This window comes from Vombatus ursinus, unplaced genomic scaffold (assembly GCF_900497805.2).
Source record: "Vombatus ursinus unplaced genomic scaffold, bare-nosed wombat genome assembly UNPS02000580.1, whole genome shotgun sequence".
Classification (NCBI taxonomy): Eukaryota; Metazoa; Chordata; class Mammalia; order Diprotodontia; family Vombatidae; genus Vombatus; species Vombatus ursinus.
In genome coordinates this window covers 7,122,565-7,141,153 of record NW_020940358.1, presented here as the reverse complement: position 1 = coordinate 7,141,153, position 18,589 = coordinate 7,122,565, and the positions used below count along the sequence as shown (strand labels likewise).

General features: G+C 38.7%; 1 protein-coding gene across 3 annotated transcripts in view; it reads left to right on the top strand.

The window, feature by feature from the left end:
• Window positions 1-18,589, top strand: part of SLCO4A1 (solute carrier organic anion transporter family member 4A1) — a 70,843-nt gene that overhangs the window by 11,661 nt on the left and 40,593 nt on the right. Inside the window, exon 2 of one of the 3 annotated variants that reach the window (XM_027850112.1) lies at window positions 3,474-3,533. The exons of the other annotated variants lie outside the window; for them this stretch is intronic. The gene's annotated coding sequence lies outside the window, so the exon portion shown is untranslated. The remainder of the gene's footprint in view (window positions 1-3,473; window positions 3,534-18,589) is intronic. 3 annotated transcript variants of the gene reach the window in all.

Sequence of the window (18,589 nt, the reverse complement as noted above, 5' to 3'; positions counted from 1 at the left end):
TCTCAACAGGGTTTCCCTGGCCATAAGATTTTTTTTAAAAAAACATGTTCTCCAATGTAGTCAGTCATCTTCTCAGTCTCTGCTTCTTGGAGAATCAGGTCTGGCTTGTTGTCGATATCAGTAGCAGCTCATTGAAAGCCAGAGACCTTGGCACATAGGACAGAAGTCTTAAAGTTACAACAACAAGGTAAAAGCTTGCCAAATGGCTCATTTCAGTGTTGAGAATGATCTCTAGTGTTTCACATTTGCCATTGTTTGGCTAGATTCCAAAGGCAAAGCCCTAAGAGAACTGGGCAACATCACTGCATGCTTAATAAAAGACATCACCAGATTTGTACTCCAGGGAGGTGGAGGGCATGTTTTCAGTAAGTGCCCTCTCTGTTTTTCCTAGACTTTGGTCTGGGAACAGATGGATAATGATAGGAAAACATATGGTGCTTGAAGTTCCGCCATATACACCTTGCTGTTGTCTTCCTCAAACTTTTTCTTCTGTGTGCTCTCACTCGACTAGCTGCTTGAAGGAGCTTGAGCATTCACCCCCACACTCCCATTCAGGCCACTTTTTCCTGAACCTCTCCTGTCTGCAGTTATTGGCCACTGCAGCCACCCAAAGCACTCAGGAGTCCTCTTCTATGGTTAAACAAAAGAATAGGCCTGGCCCTGACTCACCACCACTTCCTCCTTGTCAGGCTTGAAGGCTTGCCCTTCTTTGGGGTAAAGAAAAGCACCTGTAGCCACATGTTCACATGGATGCTGCACAAAGCAGTATACTCATACCAAGAGACTGAAGCTGCCCCTAGATCTCCCCCATTTATGTCCTTTTTCTTCTTTCCCTAATAAATTGTATTCTTCCATATTGATTTTCTGTTGTCTGGCTGACCCTTTATGTTTATTCTTTTTGAAGAAAAGACAGAAACAGTAATCTTTTTCTTCCCCTTTAATTGCTAAGAAGTAAAATAAAATTGAGTTTTATCAATCCCATCCATTCCATCCGAAAAAAAGATCTACCACCAAAAATGTTTTATAACCTCCTCTTTGCTGAATCTTATCCTTATTATTGTCTGAGAGGCAAAGATGATGGAATGAACACTGGATCTAAAATCAGAAGACCTGGTTTTCAGTCTTGGTTGTTCTGTCTGATAGCTATGTGACTTTGGATAAATCACTTAATCTTTATGTGTCTCAGTTTCCTCATTTGTCAAATGGGGATAATATTTATTTATATTGCCCCATGGGGTTGTTGTGAGGATCAAATGAAAATAGTGTTTGTAAAATGTTTTGTTAATCTTAAAACATTTTATAAATGGCAACTATTGGGGGCAGCTAGGGGGCGCAGTGGATAGAGCACCAGCCCTGAAGTCAGGAGGACCCGAGTTCAAATCTGGCCTCAGACCAAACACATGACACTTACTAGCTGTGTGACCCTGGGCAAGTCACTTAACCCCAATTGCATTAAATAAATAAATAAATAAATAAATGTCAACTATTAATATCATTAATGATTATATCATTATCATTGTTTAGGGCCATTGTGAATTATTTGAGGAAGAGTTCTTGACTCTCATACCTACTTTCCAAAGTGATGGGAATTTTTTTTTAAGAGTAGAATCATAGATCATTTAGATCTGGATGAAACCTTAGAGACAGATGAATCCAACTCCTATATTTTACATATAAGGAAACTGGGATAAAAAGAAATTAAATGACTTGTCCAGACTCAAAGAGCTAGTAAGTATGTATACATACACCTATGTATACAGAATTTTATATCTGAGTCAAATATTGTGAGTCAAAAAATAGGGAAGGCAGCAATGGGTCATGCTGGCTTACCTTATCATCTTCAAATAGCTCACTGCCTAAATGCAAATATGCATCAGTATAGAAACTGGGAATGATTCAAGCTTAGTACTATTTCACCTATGAGCTCAGAAAAGTGTCAGCATGGATTTCCCTTTTTAGACTACAGGATTCTGAGCAGCCACCTCCTCAAAGTGGATTATCAAGCAAAATATGACTTCTTGTCCAAAAAATTATTATTTAGCTTTGCTCATCATCTCTTCATAAGTTCTCCCTGATACAATCCTTTATTACTAGCCTTCAAGCAAAACTTGCATTATTCCCACTCCATGTAAAATTAACTCAGCCTGAATGTAGAAATGCTCTTACACGTGGTAATTGTATATGCAAATTGGGAGCCCCCATGACTTGCCTGCTGAGTGTTCATCCCCCAAACTGTGGGGGCAGCACATGGTTTCTGTTTTATTGCTTGTCCTTTATTGTGAAAGGGGTAAGAAGTAAAAAGTGACAAATACAGATGAGTCTAAATTTATAAAGAGGGGGGAAGAGAAACAGCCCAGATTAGGGCATTTGGTAGCAGTATGAGGAGAAAAAAACAGAAGTGTACCTGAGTGACTTCATTGTGAAAGAAGATTCTAAGTGGACAAAACCCAAGAGAGTACCAAGAAACTAGAGGTGATGGGGAGAGAATGAGCAAGCCTGCTTATCTTAGACATGCTGGTAGCAATTGGGCCAAAAGGCAGAACAAAAGCAAGACTGTTAGGTTTCATAGGCTAAACATCTTGATTAAAAAATTGGAGAAATGAAACTGACAATTCTTAAACAGTTGCCATTTTCTGAGTGGACTGTAGTTAAGTGGAGTTGAGGATCTCTCCTCCCAACCTTGCTAAAAATTGCCTTTGGATCACCAGTGATTAGCTCTTAGCTCTGTTTCTCCCCCGAGGAATTGTCCTTTGCCTCTAAGAGAGAACAGTTTGCCTTAGTCATGGCTAGGCTGCTCCAGCTAGCAGCTGAATGGGAATGTGAACAAATGACCTGGGCATCTGAAGGATTAGAATGTTATTCTGAGATAATCCTGGGTATATACTAAAGTGGCCACATTGCCAGATTAACTCTGTGAAGACAGAAATCTTAAAGTACGTTTGTATTATGCCCTAAACTGGTGGACTACCAGACAAGAGTTCTTAATCTGTAGCCTACAGACTCTCCAGAGGTCTGTGGATAGATTCCGGGGGGTCTGTAAACTTGGACATGAAAAAATACAATTTTATTTCAATATATTTGGTTTTCTTTGTAATTCCATGTATATTATCTTATGTGTTTTAAGACATTTCAGGAAGGGTTCCCTAGGAACCAAAGGAGTCCATGATAGAAAAAAAGGTTAAGAACCTCTGATCTAGAGTCTCTTTTATAATCCTTTCTGAGAAATGAAAAATGTTTTCAAGAGATTAAAAAATTTAATATTTTTGTATTTTATCTATGTATCTAATCTTGTTATAGCTTTTATGTAAAATCTATATTGCATCTCTGTAGGCTTTGGTTGGCACTACCAAACTACAAAGGCTTCAATGTAAGGGAAGGGGGTGGGAGGCAGAAACCATTCTAATAATGAGAGCAGTCCAAAAGAGGAATGGACTGTTTTGGGGAGGTATTGGGATCCCTCTCATTTTCTTCAGGTCAAAGGATGAATAACCACTTGTCCAGTATTCTGAAGAAGGATGCTTATTCAAGTATGGGTAAGACCTCCAAGCCCTTTTTCAGCTCTTGAGATTTTGTCTGATTCATATCACAATCTCTTTATGCCTTAATAGGCGGCTTCATGGGCTACTGTATTTGTCTCTCTGTCTCTGTCTCTCTCACTGTCTCTCTCTGTCTCTTTCTGTGTCTCCGTGTCTCTCTCTTTGTCTCTGTGTGTGTGTGTCTCACATATACACAACACACACACACACACACACGCACACACACACACACACAGAGTAATTACCTCCTAGTGGTTAACCATCAGTTGAATTTACTGGTCCTTGATATTGGATGAATAGAATATTTTCCAGCTTGGGGAAAACCTCCCAGAGCCTATAAAATAGGATCCCATCAAAGAAGGATTTTATTGGAAGACCTTCTACCAAGGTCTTACTTCAGTGCTTCATCATAGTGTAGGAGTGTCCTTGGGGTCTTGAAGATTATGCTAATAGAGTGTACAGGCTCTGATAGACCTTTCCAAGCTAAAAAGGCTTCAAACATTGGCCAAATGAAGGAGAGTGTGCTTTTTGTCCAAGAACCAACCCAGCTAAACTAAGAGGGGCTCATTACCAGAAGGGTGGCTCTAAGGTGATAAATATTTTTGGTCCCATAACTCATGAAACTGTCTACTAAGTTGTAGAAAGGCTTCTGTCCACATCACGGGTTTTTTTTGAAATGCTGAAGACCATCAAATTTAAGTGCCTGATATTTGCTGGCCCATGTTTAGGCTATGCAATGGGGAAGGTATAGCAGGGGACCAACCATCTCATAGGGGAAATAAAGACAAGGACAAAAATAAACTCTAATAGCAGGCATAGTGTGATAAGTCTGAAAAAAATTTATTGTGGTTCTGTCCTAAAACCAGCTGGGCTTCAATTCCTGGCCTGTGGCTTATGCTTTACTAGTCACAGGCTCTCAAAATAACATTTTCTAATAGGACTTTAAGTTAGAGAATGAAAGAAAAAATAAAGAGATATAAAGTATCTACTATGTGCAGAGCACTGTGCTGCGAGAAATAGAAAAGCAATTAAGATCCTATCCTTCCTGCCCTTGTAGTTTAGGTGGGAGGACAAGACAGACCGATAGCCATAATGTAGAACAGAATAGAAGTGTTTGAAGGTACAGTCAAAGTGTTACATGAGGTCTGAGAAGGGAAAGTCATTTCTGAATGGAAAGATCAAGAAAGGTCTCCCAGAGGGTCATAGAATCATAGGTTGAGCTGGAACCTTTGATGTCATCTAGTCCATCTTCATTTTAGAGATGAGGAAACTGAAAACCAGAAAGGTTAATAGACTTGCCCAAAAGTCTATTGTGACATTTGAACTGGGTCTTTTAAGACCTAGCTGTTGACTGACCTCTGTCTTTGAGTGACCTAAAGACTCCCCATCTGCCTTGCTGCCATTCACCTCCTTCCTCCCCCCAGCCTTGCTCAGGGATTTGATAATCAAATGAATAGTTAAAAAGGACATAGCATTCTACTGTCCTATGGCTCCATTCAGAATCCTTGTGACTCAGTTACAGACACTCCTTTCCATGGGTGCCACTTCCTATTCTCTCATATCCATCAATGTCAGTCCCATCCCTGCTATGACCCTAACCAACTCCCCTTCCATTGACCTCTGTGGAGCCCCCATTCTACTGGTAACAAAATCTTATTTGTTAGATTTGTTCCTCTCATCTCTTTGCAGTCACAGAAACCTGGACTTCCCAGAAGGCACTGCATCTGTGGCCACCCTTTCTAAGTATAGATGTAGATTCACTCATTCCCCCCCCACACACTGCTTCTTTCATAGTCTGTCCTCCCACCTTTATTTAGCAACCTTGCCTTCTTTGAGGAAAATCAATCCTAATAACCTTAATAATATAGTATCCTATCTAGATCCTGGTGGTTATTATCTACCAGCTGCCAAGGCATTCTTTCTCTCTTCTTAGGGCGCTCAGTACCTGATTCAATTGTTCTCTCCTTTGTAACCTCAATCTTATAATTGAGAACTTCAATTATGTGTTGGTGACCCCTCAAGTATCCTTGCCTGCCAATTTATGTTTCCTTAACTTCAATGATCTGCACCTTCATTGTACCACTACAACTCACAGGGATGACAATATCTTCAATTCTATCGTCACTTATAAGAGTTCCCCCTCCACTGACCATAACTCTTAAGTTACTCTATCTTTTCTAAAGCTTCCTATTCTTCCTTCTTAACCCTATGTATTTCAACCCTCCTAAACCTATTTTTGGCCTCACCTATAATATCCAGTCACTACATTTTCCCTTCTTTTCCTGGCTATAATCCCTGCTCTGACTTCACTTTCCTTCAAAATCCTGACCTTGTATTTAATCAGTCCAACTTTACATTGTCCTTTACCCTTGAGTCCCTTAACCCACTGTCCCATCACCATTCATCCTTTCTCCAAATCCCAACTCACCTGGATGATTATAATAGACTCTTAACTGGGTTTTCTGTTTCTAGTCCAGGGATTCTTAAACTTTTGTGTATGGACCCTTTTGCAAGTCTGGTGAAGGCTATGGACCCCTTCTCAGAATGATGTTTTTAAATTCAAAAAATAAAATACACAGTACTACAAGAGAAACCAATTATGTTGAAAAAATGTGTGTGTGTGTGTGTGTGTGTGTGTGTGTGTGTGTATGTATGTGTGTGTATGAATAACCAAATAGGCATTCCTAAAGCAGAAGTAATACCCTACCTTTTCCCTGCTCATGAAATTTCAATAGTTTTCTCTTGCCTCTAGGACAAAATATAAAGCTAAACTCTTTTTAGATTTAAAGCCTTTTGTTATCTGGTTCCAACCTACCATTCTAGGCTTATTACAAATCTTTTTCCTTCACACATTATGTATTCCAGCCAAACTGGCTTACTTGTTGTTCCCCAGGTACAATATTACATCTTAGTGCCTTTGTATAGGCTGTCCCCCATGCCTAGAGGGCACTCCTTCCTCCCCTCTACCCCTTAGAATCCCTAACTTTATTCAAAAAATAGCTAAAATGCAGCCTGCTTAAAGTAAATATCTAGATCCTTACATTTACCAGTGCCTCCCGTATCCATTACTTTGTATATATTTTGTATCTATTTTCTGTATATCTGTTGTTTCTCTTTGGTAGAACGTAAACTTCTTGAAGGCAGGGATTATTTCATTTTTGTCTTTGTATACTTAGAGCCTAGCACACAGTAGATATTTAACAAAGATTGAATAAATCAGTGGGATTTTGATAGGTTGAGATGAGAGGCAGAAAGGAATTAGGTCAATGAAAGCCTCTTCCTTATCTATTATCCCAGATAATTGGTGTGGCTTAAAAAAAATTTCTGAAGAATGGGAATGGGAAAAAATGCTAGAAAATTCAAGTTGAACCTATGACCCCTAGGTAACTGGGTCACTTCTTGATATTTAACAATTAAAAATGGTTTCTATCTTTATGTATTTTGTAATTGTATAAGTAAACCTATCCACTTGTAGACAAAGAGGGAAGATGAGAAAAATTCTGGTAAAAGAAAAGCAGAATTCTTGTAAATGAAAGCTAATAATCTGTTCTTTTTTTTTTCCTCTCAGAATGACTTGATTATTTAGCACATGACAGTGGTCAGGGGACTATAAAGGAATTTTTTTTTTGTTGTTGCTCATATTAGTATCAGGTGCCATTCTCTCATGGGTGCTTGGGCCTACTTCTGGAGGCTCCAGTTTTCTTTCTTATCAAAGAGTACCATAGCTTTAGATGGGAGAGCAAAAGTGTGTTCAAGTGATCTATTCAGACCAAACAACTTATTATTATGGGTTACCCACAGAATTTCCCAATAGATTAGACAACAGAGGTACATTTTCAGTCTCTACTGTAGCCTCCTAAATGGCTCTATCAGGGTACACAAAGTACCCTCAACACTGGCTCTATCAGGGGGAGCAAAGTATGCCCTCTTGAACACAACAGGCTCTTTCTCTTTTAGATGCCAAAAGTTAATGAATGAAAGAAAAGCATTTATTAAGGATTTACTATGTACCAAGCCCTGTAGAAAGAAGTGCAACTCTGATTAAAGTCACGCTATTGAGGTCAATGGTTTGCTTTTGACATATTTCAACATGTGTCTGATAAGTGACCAGTTTCCCTTTCTCCATGGAATCCATATGGCTTAGCAAAGCTAAAGATTCCAGTGGAGGGAGCTACCACTGTTTGTGACTTTACCTCATGAGACATTGCTTCAAAGTCACTAAAGGAGACATAGTTGAGTATGCCTGCCATGGCAGAGTCTAAGACAGTGATGACAGAATATCAGAGTCCTAACCATGAGGCAGGGATCTCAGTAGCCAGCTAGCCCAATTTATACATAAAAGGAAAACAGCTCTTATCCAACCTTAGCATGAGAAGACTGGTCAACTTATTGTAATTGTTTAAAATTAAATATCTGACCTCACTTTCATTTTTAGGTATTTAGAATGAATGAAAGTGTGGCAATATTGTCCTTACTTGGTGCAGTGGTAAATCCTTCCCGCACTTTGGACCTTAGTTTCCTTAGCTGCAAAATGAGGGAGTCAGACTTAACAGATTTCTCAGGTCTCTCCTACATCTGACAGTTTGAGATTCTGTGAGTATTAACTAAGTATTTATTGTAATTGCTCTTAATAAAACTGTTTGAGGAATAAAATGCCAGAAAGATTAGTGTTTAGCTGGTCTCAGTCACATAGCTTTCGTCACTGGCAGAGATGAGGTAGGACAATGAGAGAATTTTCCTAAATAAACCTTTCATGGTAATGTAGGAAAGGAATGCTTTTAAGCATATGCATTTTATAAATACTTGTCAGTTGACTGATTGGGACATTGGGAAGGCTAAGACACCACGACTCATATTATTGTTTAGTCATTTTTCAGTCTTGCCTGACTTTTCAAGACCCCAGTTGGGGTTTTCTTGGCAGAGATAGTGGAGAGGTTTGCCATTTCCTTCTCCAGCTCATTTTTCATGTGAGAAACTGAGGCAAATGGGGATAAGTGACTTGCCCAGGGTCACACAGCTAGGAAATGTCTGAGGCTGGCTTTGAACTCAGGAACATGAGTCTTCCTGACTTTAGTCACTCTATCCACTGTGCCACTTAGCTACCCCTGACTGGTTATTAGTCACTTGGAATAAATGAGATGATGGCTTCTCAGTCTTTAAAGCACCAACTCTTACAAGGTGCTTCCTGAAACAGGATTTAGCCTATACAAGCATCTTCTCTTTTGATAGCAATTACAGTACATTTACTCATCTCTTGAAGAGAGAATAGCCTTGTACTCAGGAATAATAAGCAGATAAGGGTAAGGACTTAATGCCAAAATGATCAGAAAATGGATTCTGTGCTTGGATAAGAGTTTATAGGCATCAACTTGCTTAAAAACAGACCTGGACTAGAAACTTCCATGTAGCTAAATTAAATTAAATTTAAAAGTGATTTTTCAGATGTGTAGATAAGGAAAGACTTCTGACTCCACCATGCTCTCTAGCATCTCCTCAGTTTCTCTTATGAAAATGTCTAAGGATGTAGAACCTTTGATAAGGAAAGATTACTGTTAGAATGCAATTTAAAGGGATCAATGTAAAGTCCTACATTTGAATTTAAAAAGTCAACTGCCCAAATACACGTTGGAGAAACTATAGCTATACAGTATTTCCTGTGGAAAAAAAAAAAAACATGGGGCTGGGGGAGAGGGAAGAGGAAGTATGTAGTATATTAAGGCAAGTTCAACATGAGTCAATGATGTGACATGTCAGCCACAGAAGTCAATGTGATATTAGGCTATAATGATTGAAACTTAGTTGTCAGAAGGAGGAAAATTATATTTTGACTGCATTCTATCCTGGTCATGTCACATCTGGAGTATTGTGCTTATTTCTGGGCACTGCATTTTTTTAAAAATTTTTAGGCAGCTGGGATTAAGTAACTTGCCCAAGGTTACACAGCTAGTGTCAAGTGTTTGGTCTGAGGCTGGATTTGAACTTAGGTCCTCCTGACTCCAGGGCCAGTGCTCTATTCACTGTGCCACCTAGCTGCCCCAGGGCTCTGCATTTTAGAAAGGATATTGACAAGTTGAAGTGGATCCAGAGGAGGGCAACTGGGAAGGTAGGGGACTTGCCATTCAAGGAACTGAGAAAGCAATTGAGTTGTTTAGCCTGGAGAAGAAAAGTCTTAGGGGATGTGATAGGAATCCTAAAGGATACCAGTGGCACCCATGTGGAAGAGGGCTTGACTTGTTTTGTTGAGCTTCAAAAGGAAGAACTAGGAGCAGTAGGTTGAAATCGCAGAAAGGCAGGTTTCAGTTAGTACACAAGGAAAAATAAAAAACCAGGAAAAAAATTTCCTAATGATTAGAATTGTCCAAGAATAGACTGCCTCCAGCTTAGGTAGTGAATTTTCCCTCCCCAGGGTCCTTCCAGCAGGATTGCTAAAGAAGGGATTTGAAACACATTATAAGAGATGATACCATAAAGACTGAAAAGTGATCATCTGGTATAGTCCAAGTGACAAATACTTGTCATAGTTTCAGTCTTCCCAACGTCCCAATCCATCAACAAGGGATTTATGTGTTAGAATAACCCAACACCAAGATGGTGAGATTCTGTGATCAGCTCCCACTGAAGGGGGCAAATCTTCCTAAGTGCTATGTTCCAATCTGTATCAGCTTGCCTGAACTTGGCCCTGTGACCTAGAAGTGAAAGACACCATGCCCTACAACTAACAGACTTACGGATAATCTCCCAGCTAATCCAAACATACAAATTATGACTAGGAAGGCAATGACTCATCTCGTTTAATCAAATAACTTTGTGTGGGAGAACTGATGATTGAACTGAGGTGAGAAGCCCTGAAGTTATATTTTGGTGCTATTTCCTATGTGCCCTCAGCTTTGGTAGAATTAAGAGCTAAAAGATCAAGAAAAAAGATAGCTATTATTTCCTGGTCCTGTATCACATGTTGTGGATTTTGCTGGACTGTATTTATTCTGATGGTGTAGCGAGGCACCCTTGGGTTTTGAGATACTTTTGACCGAATGACTTAAGTCTGGCCAAATGGGCCTTCTTGGCTGTGCCTCACACAAGACACTCCGGCCTTGTTTTCTCTGCCTTTGTACCATGCTTGCAGTGTATGCTCTCACCTCTGCCTCTTAAAATTCTTATTTTACTTCAAAGATCAGCTCATGAAACCTTTCCTGATACTTCTCCCTCCCCCCCCCCCAGCAGCTGCTACTGTTTTCCTCAAAAAAATTACCTTGAAGAGGGGATCTCCCCCCAAAAAAAAGTCAAGAAAAGAGAGCCGGTGAAAGTTTTTTTTTTTTTAAACAGAAGGGAACAAAAGGAAGTTCAGAAGGAAACACAAATAGGATAGCTTTGAAAGTAGCCTGCCAAATTCAATATATGCTTTTTTTTTAAGCAGTTATATTTGAGACTTGTGGTTTCCCACATCATCCTCTTTTCTATTCTGCTTCATATGTGGAAATTTGGGGGGTGGGGTGGGGCTGTGTTTCTGAAGTTCAGAATAAAACAATATAATTTTTAAAATGTGGCTTGTTTATTTACATGTAACATCAGTGTTATTTACAAACCTATCCTATCCTGAGAAATAACTTTTGCATCACAGTTGTTAGACTCCTCTTTCTGTATGAAGTGAGAATTTATATAAGGTGCTTTGTAAGCCTTCAAGTGCTTTATAAAAGTGAGATATTATTATTATTGTGTAACCAGACTTTTTACTATTTTCTTATTACCTTCTGAAGTCACTACATTTTATTGCTTTTTAAAAAGGCAGCATTAGGATGCTAACAAATGCATTGGGCAAAGATGCAGAAGTTCTGGGTTCCAGTGCTGATTCTCACAGGTCCTTGCTTCAGGGAAGTAACTGTACCTCTCTAGACCTTGGTTTCTTCAGCTGTAGAATGAAAGGTTAAGATTAGATCCTTTTGGGGGGCAGCTAGGTGGCGTAGTGGATAGAGCACCAGCCCTGAAGTCAGGAGGACCTGAGTTCAAACCCAGCCTCAGACCATGGACCTGAGTTCAAACCCAGCCTCAGACCAAACACTTGACACTTACTAGCTGTATAACCCTGGGCAAGTCACAACCCCAATTGCCTTAAAAAAAAAAACAAACCTTTTTTTCACCCTCTTATAGTTCTAACAGTCTATGCTCTATTAGTTTATAGCTTAAAATATATCTTAAAAAATTTAGTCCTTGAAAAACCTGGGAAGACTTGTATGGACTGATGTTGAGTGAAGTGAGCAGAACCAGGAGAACATTGTACCCAGTAACAGCAACATTTTTCGATCAACTGCAATAGACTTAGCTCTTCTCAGCAGCAGAAGAATCTAAGACATCTCCAAAAGTCTTGTGATGGAAAATGCTATCCACATCCAGACAAAGAACTATGGAGTCTGAATGCAGATTGAAGCATACTATTTGCTCTTTTTTTCCTTCTGTTTTGTTTCTTCTTTCTTGTGGTTTCTCCTATTGGTTCTAATTCTTCTTTACAATATGACTAATGTGAAAATATGTTTAATAGGAAAGTATATGTAGAGCCTATATTTGATTGCATGTATTGGGGAGGGAGGAAGGAAGGAGGGGGAGAAAATTTAAAACTCAAAAACTTATGGAAGTGAATGTTAAAACTAAAAATAAATTAATTAATTACAAAAATAAAAATCAAGAGAGAGTAAAAAATTATTCTTTGATATGTTGCTGCAGTAAAATATAGACCAAAATGTATCTAAATGTTCATGGGAAGAATCATTGCAACATCTGGATACAAAGTAGGAAATTTACTATTTTTAAAACTCAGAGAATTATCGTATTGTGTTTGAAGTATTCCAGGGTCTTCTACATGAAACAATACTGCTGTCTTCTGGTGACCAAAGTGGTGGCTTCCAATTCTATGATGATGGGGCTACAGACTCTAGCTAATCAATGTTTTTTGCATTGTTTGCACATTTGGCATGTTTTCTGTCTGACATGTCAACCTCATAGGTCCTAAAAGTACCATCAAATGGGGATGTTTATACCATAGTAGATAAGAGGTTAAGTTACACAGTAGTCTATACTAATTTGCATACTTGTCTCATTTCTCTGCCATGTGGTAAGTTCCTTGAGAGCAAGGATTGTCATTTCTCACCTTTTGTAGCACCAGTACCCTGCAGGAAGGAGGCAATTTGAGAGTTTGAATCAAATTGAAAACACAGACAAAACTCTGCTTTTTCAACACAATAAGACAATAGTCTGTACTATAATAAATCCCTTGACATTGTGAACTCACAGAATCTCAGAGCTGAAAGGGATTTTCAAAGGTCATCTAGTCTAACCTGCAATGAACACAAACAAACCCTCTTTACAAGTTTCCTGAGAAGTAGTCATTCAGCCTGTGCTTGAAAGCTTCCAGTGATAGGAAACCCAATGACTCTGGTGGGCAGCCTATTCCATTTCTGGACAGTTCTAATTATGAAGCTTTCCCTTAAGTTGAGCTGAAATAAGCCGCTAAAAGGTTCTTGTTTTGTGTGTTTGGGTGTTTTGTTTTTTAAGAATTATATTCTACATCATGTGTGATCTCATTTCATGCCAAGTAAAAACAATAAATTACTTTAGGAGACATCATAGAAGCAAGTTTCTCCTGAAGAGTGATGGTTAATCATAATTGGACTTGCTTTAGAAGTAATCCTGTCCACTCAAAGCAATGTCAAATTGATAGCTATTTGATTTTTCAAAGTGAGCATTTATGTAATCAATATCGTGTTGCAATGGTTTGGCGAATGTTCAGAAGGTATAGGAATCAAGCAACATTGAATGGGATCCCAAAACACAAAACTGTACTGATTCCACTTAGATCTAGATGGTAGTTTTTGATTATATGATCATCTACAAAAGCCTTCCCATGTTAAATATAGTCTTTCTAAGTGCTAAATAAATGTGCTTATTAGAATGACATTATTTTCAAGTTAAAAAAACTCTAGGGGCAGGTAGGTGGCACAGTGAATAGAGCACAAGCCCTGGAGTCAGGAGGACCTGAGTTCAAATCTGGCCTCAGACACATGATACTTACTAGCTGTGTGACTGTAGGCAAGTCACTTAACCCCCCAATGACTTACCAAAAAAAAACCTCTAAAAAAAACCAAAACACCTCTCTAGCTTAATTCTTAAAGGCCAGTGCTTGCCTAATAACTTCATATCTTCAAGATAACTTAAACGTGTAAGCATATATGTAGTGAATCTGTACATAATTGAAGCAAAAGTTCCTAGCTCCTGGTCATTGAAGTAGAATGATCTTCAACTTTCAAGGTATTCTCCATTCCCATAAGTACTTTTTTTTAAAGGCTCTTAAAAAGTCAACATATAAATATCCTTCCCATGTGATGTTTAAATGATATTGACCACTACAAAGCATAAATAGGGGCATAGACTTAGAGCTCGAAGGGCACCCAGACACTATCCAGTCCAACTCCATCAATTTACAGATGAAGAAACATTGGCCCAGGGAGGATAAGTAATTTGCCCAAGTTCACACAGCTAGTACACATCAGAAGTAGGGTTTGAACCTAGTCAGACTCTCCAACTGGCATATTAAGTAGTGTCACCAACCAGCCAAGCTTTTACTCAGTGCCTGTTGAGTGCCAGGTACTATGCCAGGCACTGGCTGTCACAAATAAAGAATGAAGCAATCCCAAGTCTAAAGGAGCTTATATTCCAATGGGAGGGTTATGCCTAATAATAGTATATTCTCTCTGAACTCTTTATCCACATTGTTCACATGTAGGGACCCAACTTCACAGTGTGAAGCAGACTTCAGCTTTCTTTCAGTACAATTTTAGAACTTGCATGATGTCATTTAAAAATATTTTTACTATTTGATGCAAAAACAAATTTTATAAACTTGGTGCTCACCTTAGGATTCTCACCTCCACAACCACACACACAAAAAAGCTTGCATTATTACTAACAGCACAAAATGTAAAAATCAGACCTTTTCTCAAAAAAATTTTTTTTGATGTTTCATTATATATTTGATTTGACAAGAAAGTTTCATTATACAATTGATTTGGTATGTAAGGCACTAGACTAGGCACTAGGTTAAAATACAGGCTTACTTGCAGTATGGGGCTCTAAGTTATGATTAAATGAAGGCACAGATGCGTGTCTGTCAAATCTGCCAGTGATTTAAAAAAAAACTGGGCAGGATAATTAACCCCTTGGATAATATGATCTGTTCCTGATCTATTAAGTTGAAATTTGCTTGAATGAATGAAAGCATTCTATGTGCCAAGGGGTTTGCTACATGCTATGGATACAAATACAAGAGCAAGATAGTTCCTGCCCTTGAAAGTGCTTACAATCTAATATAAATGGTGGCCAGCAAGGGTTTGGTTTTGATCTGAAAAGTGACCTGGATGGTAAATGAAGCTATAGACAATTGATTGAAGAACCTTTTCCAGAAGCAAGAAATAGAAAAGTAAGGAGAGAGGGGTAATTTTTTCAAGGCTCACACAGATCACATCCCTATATAATTTAGGAGATGGTCTTTGGTGGCTTTTTAGTTTTAGTTTTTTGGTTTTATTTTTTGTTTTTTCAACAGCAACTCTTACCCTGTGGTCAATTTGGTAATGAGTCTTTCCAACGGAACCAAGTTGATCCTTAGCTAGCAGGCATAGGTTGCTAACAGTTTTTCTTAATTTGGTAGAATTTATTGGAGCCTGTGCTCCACTAGGTTTTCTCCATTCCATAATGAGGCATTAGAACAAAAATTTTTGCAAAGGAAGATAAAATTTAATAGGGTTAACCAAGATTGGATCCAAAGAAAGGTTATGAGAAGGAACTTCCCTTACCTTCTTTTCAGGGGTGGCAAACTGTGACTGTGCAATACTACATACAATGACATGCTCTTTCCAACATATTGGCTAATTTTGATGAATTGTTTGGGTTTTCTCTCTTTATTCTTTGTTATAAGGGATGGTTTTCTGAAAGGGAGAGTGTAGAGAGTTGTGTTGAGGGATGTAAGTGATGAAAAATAAAATCTATAAAATTTTTATTTTTAACAATTTAATTGGGCTAAATGTAAAGTCCTGCGCTGTGGGTTTTGTTTTTTTTTTTTTTTTCAAATCAACAGTACAAGTATAAGATGAGAGAGGCATGGCTAGAAAATTTCATGTGGAATATATTTGGGGGATTTAGTGGATCATTATTGCAATGTGAGTCAACAATGTGACAAGGCTGACAAAAGAAGCTAATGCAATAGTAGGCCATACTTGGGGCAGCTAGGTGGCGCAGTGGTTAGAGCACCAGCCCTGAAGTCAGAAGGACCTAAGTTCAAATCTGACCTCAGACCAAACACTTGACACTTACTAGCTGTGTAACCCAGGGCAAGTCACTTAACCCCAATTGCCTGGAAAAAAAAAATCTAAAAAAAAAAAAATAGTAGGCCATACTTACTAGAGATTTAGTATTTAGAATAAAGGAGATGACCGGTCCACTGTACTCTAGCCTAGTCAGACCCCATCCAGAATATTGCCAGTAGTTCTAGGCACCATGTCACAAAAAGACTTCACCCTCCTCTGGGTATGCTCTAGTTTGTCAATCAGGATGATGAAGGGATTGGAAATCATTCCTTAAAGAGGATTGTTAAGAAAAAAAAAAATGAGACTCTTCAGCATAGTCGAAAGAGGGATTCTAGACTGAGGGGTGGAGAGATAATTGCCTTCACATATCTTAAGGGCAACCATGGGCATGAGAGATGCTGCTTTGCTTGGTCCCAGAAAGCAGAACTGGAAATAATAAATGGAAGCTGAGAAGATTTCACCATATAAGGAATCATAATTATAATAACAGGTCACATGTTATTTGCTTTAAAGTTCACAAAGCACTTTATGGACATTTTAAAGCCCTTCAAAACCTGGCCTCCCTTTTTAGCTTCCTTTTGAGTGTGATCTTACTCCATTAGAATGTAATCTCCTTGAGGCCAGGGACCATCTTTCTTTTTTGCTTGTGTTTGTATTCCCAGTGCTTAGCACAGGGCCTGGTACATGTACCAGGGAAGCTCTGTTGATTTGCCTGACCCTACACTATACAGTCTAGACAAATGGGCTTTCTCTGTGTTCCTCATTTCCTCATTTCCAAAGACATCTTCACAGAATCCCTCATCCTTCAAGATGCCACTTAAGCACTCCTGATTTGAAGCCCGTCCTGATCTCTCCCAACTGCTAGTACCTATCTTATATTAAATTACTATGCTTAAACTACTATCTTATATTAAACTTATTCTATTTATACGTATTTCACATGTATTCATATTCTTGTATGATGTTCCCTCTATAGTACATACAGTCCTTAAGGGTAGAAATGATTTCATTTTTTATGTTTCTATCCCTACTGCCTAATACACAGTAGGGACTTAATAAATGCTTGTTGATTGATTATCCCATTTGACCATTTGTTAAGGGGAGGAAAAGGCTTCCATAAGTGGAGTGGAGAGGTGAAGTGGGGTTCCCCTCACCCCATTAAATGGTATTAATTTAGAACCTGGTGATAAGATCATCTTTGTGATTCTCTGAAAACAAAGATAATTTGGGAGATTTGTCTTTCAAAGAAAAACTTGTGGAACATTACATAAACCTGATTGACTGGGCTTTTATTCTTAGCTTTAGACGCTATGGCTCCAGGTGGGGGAGGTGGAAGGGGGCAGGGGTATGGAGAGACATAAATGTATTGGCTTATACATGATTCTGCATGTTTAGAATGCTAAGCTTACCTATCACAGATATTGTGTAAAACCATGACACTAAAAAATTCCCTTTAATCAGCATGATGCTTAAAAAAAAATCCCTTTAATAAGCGATAAGACAGCTCCCTCTCTGCTTCTCCCAACATTCTGTTCATTAGTCTGTAGCCAGCTGCTGTATCTTATATGGTTTCTGTAGGCTCCAGGCCAGCTAGCATATGCAGGTAAAGGAGCAGATAGCAGATGAAGAAATAGGTGACTCAAAGGCCCAATGAGAATTCCTTGCCAGGTAGCACCATTCAAATTGGACCCACCTGTCTCTGTCCTCCAGCTGTCTCTGGGAAATGGTCTCACCCAATCAACTTAATTAGTTAGAATGAAGGGGTTTTACTTACTACCTGCGAATAGCTCTGAGGCTCTGAAATTTAATCAGTCCAAAAGGGGAAACTTCTCATGAGGACTTGAAACTGTTTTTGAACCTCAGATATTATCAGAGGAGAAGATGCTCTGCCAAATTTCCCAAAAGGCTAAAATTAGGGCTGCCCTATATATTCGAACTGTGAAGAAATAACGACACTCCTTTCCATTAAACCATATGGTTGTTGAAGGTCTCATCCACCTTGGTCACCATACTTACTTTGGTTACAGGTATTTTACAGGCTGGAAAGTAAAACATCACAAGGTAAATTAGCTTTAGTTATAAATGTACTTTTTTCTCCAAGTGCTCCATTACTACTGACAAAGAAGCTTATCCAAAGTGCTGTATTTAGACCCTTCCTGCCTGAATTGTCTAAGGCCATGATCTATTTGCTGAGCCACCATTAGGCATCTTTGAAAGACTGTCAATCGGTCAGCAGTCAATAAGCATTTATTAAGCACCTACTATGTGCCAGTCACAATGCTAATTGTAGAGAAAAATGACTGTAATAAGTACTGTGTAACTATAGTGAGCAAAAGGTTTTGGATCTAGGGGAGAGATTAGAAAATTTACCTCCCTCCCTTCTTTTCAAGGGGTAGGTAACTATGGGTATAAAATACATTATACATATGTTTGTGTGTGTATCTTAGGCAATTGGGATAAGTAACTTGCCCAGGGTCACACAGCTAATAAGTGTCTGAGGTCAGTTTTGAACTCAAGTCCTCCTGACTCCAGGGCTGGTGCTCTATCCACTATACCACCTAGCTGCCCCTGGGTATAAAATAGACTCAATTGATGTTTTAGTTGGTTTTTGCTATTTTTTCCCCTTTTCCTTTTTTTTCTTTCTTTCTTTCTTTCTTTCTTTCTTTCTTTCTTTCTTTCTTTCTTTCTTTCTTTCTTTCTTTCTTT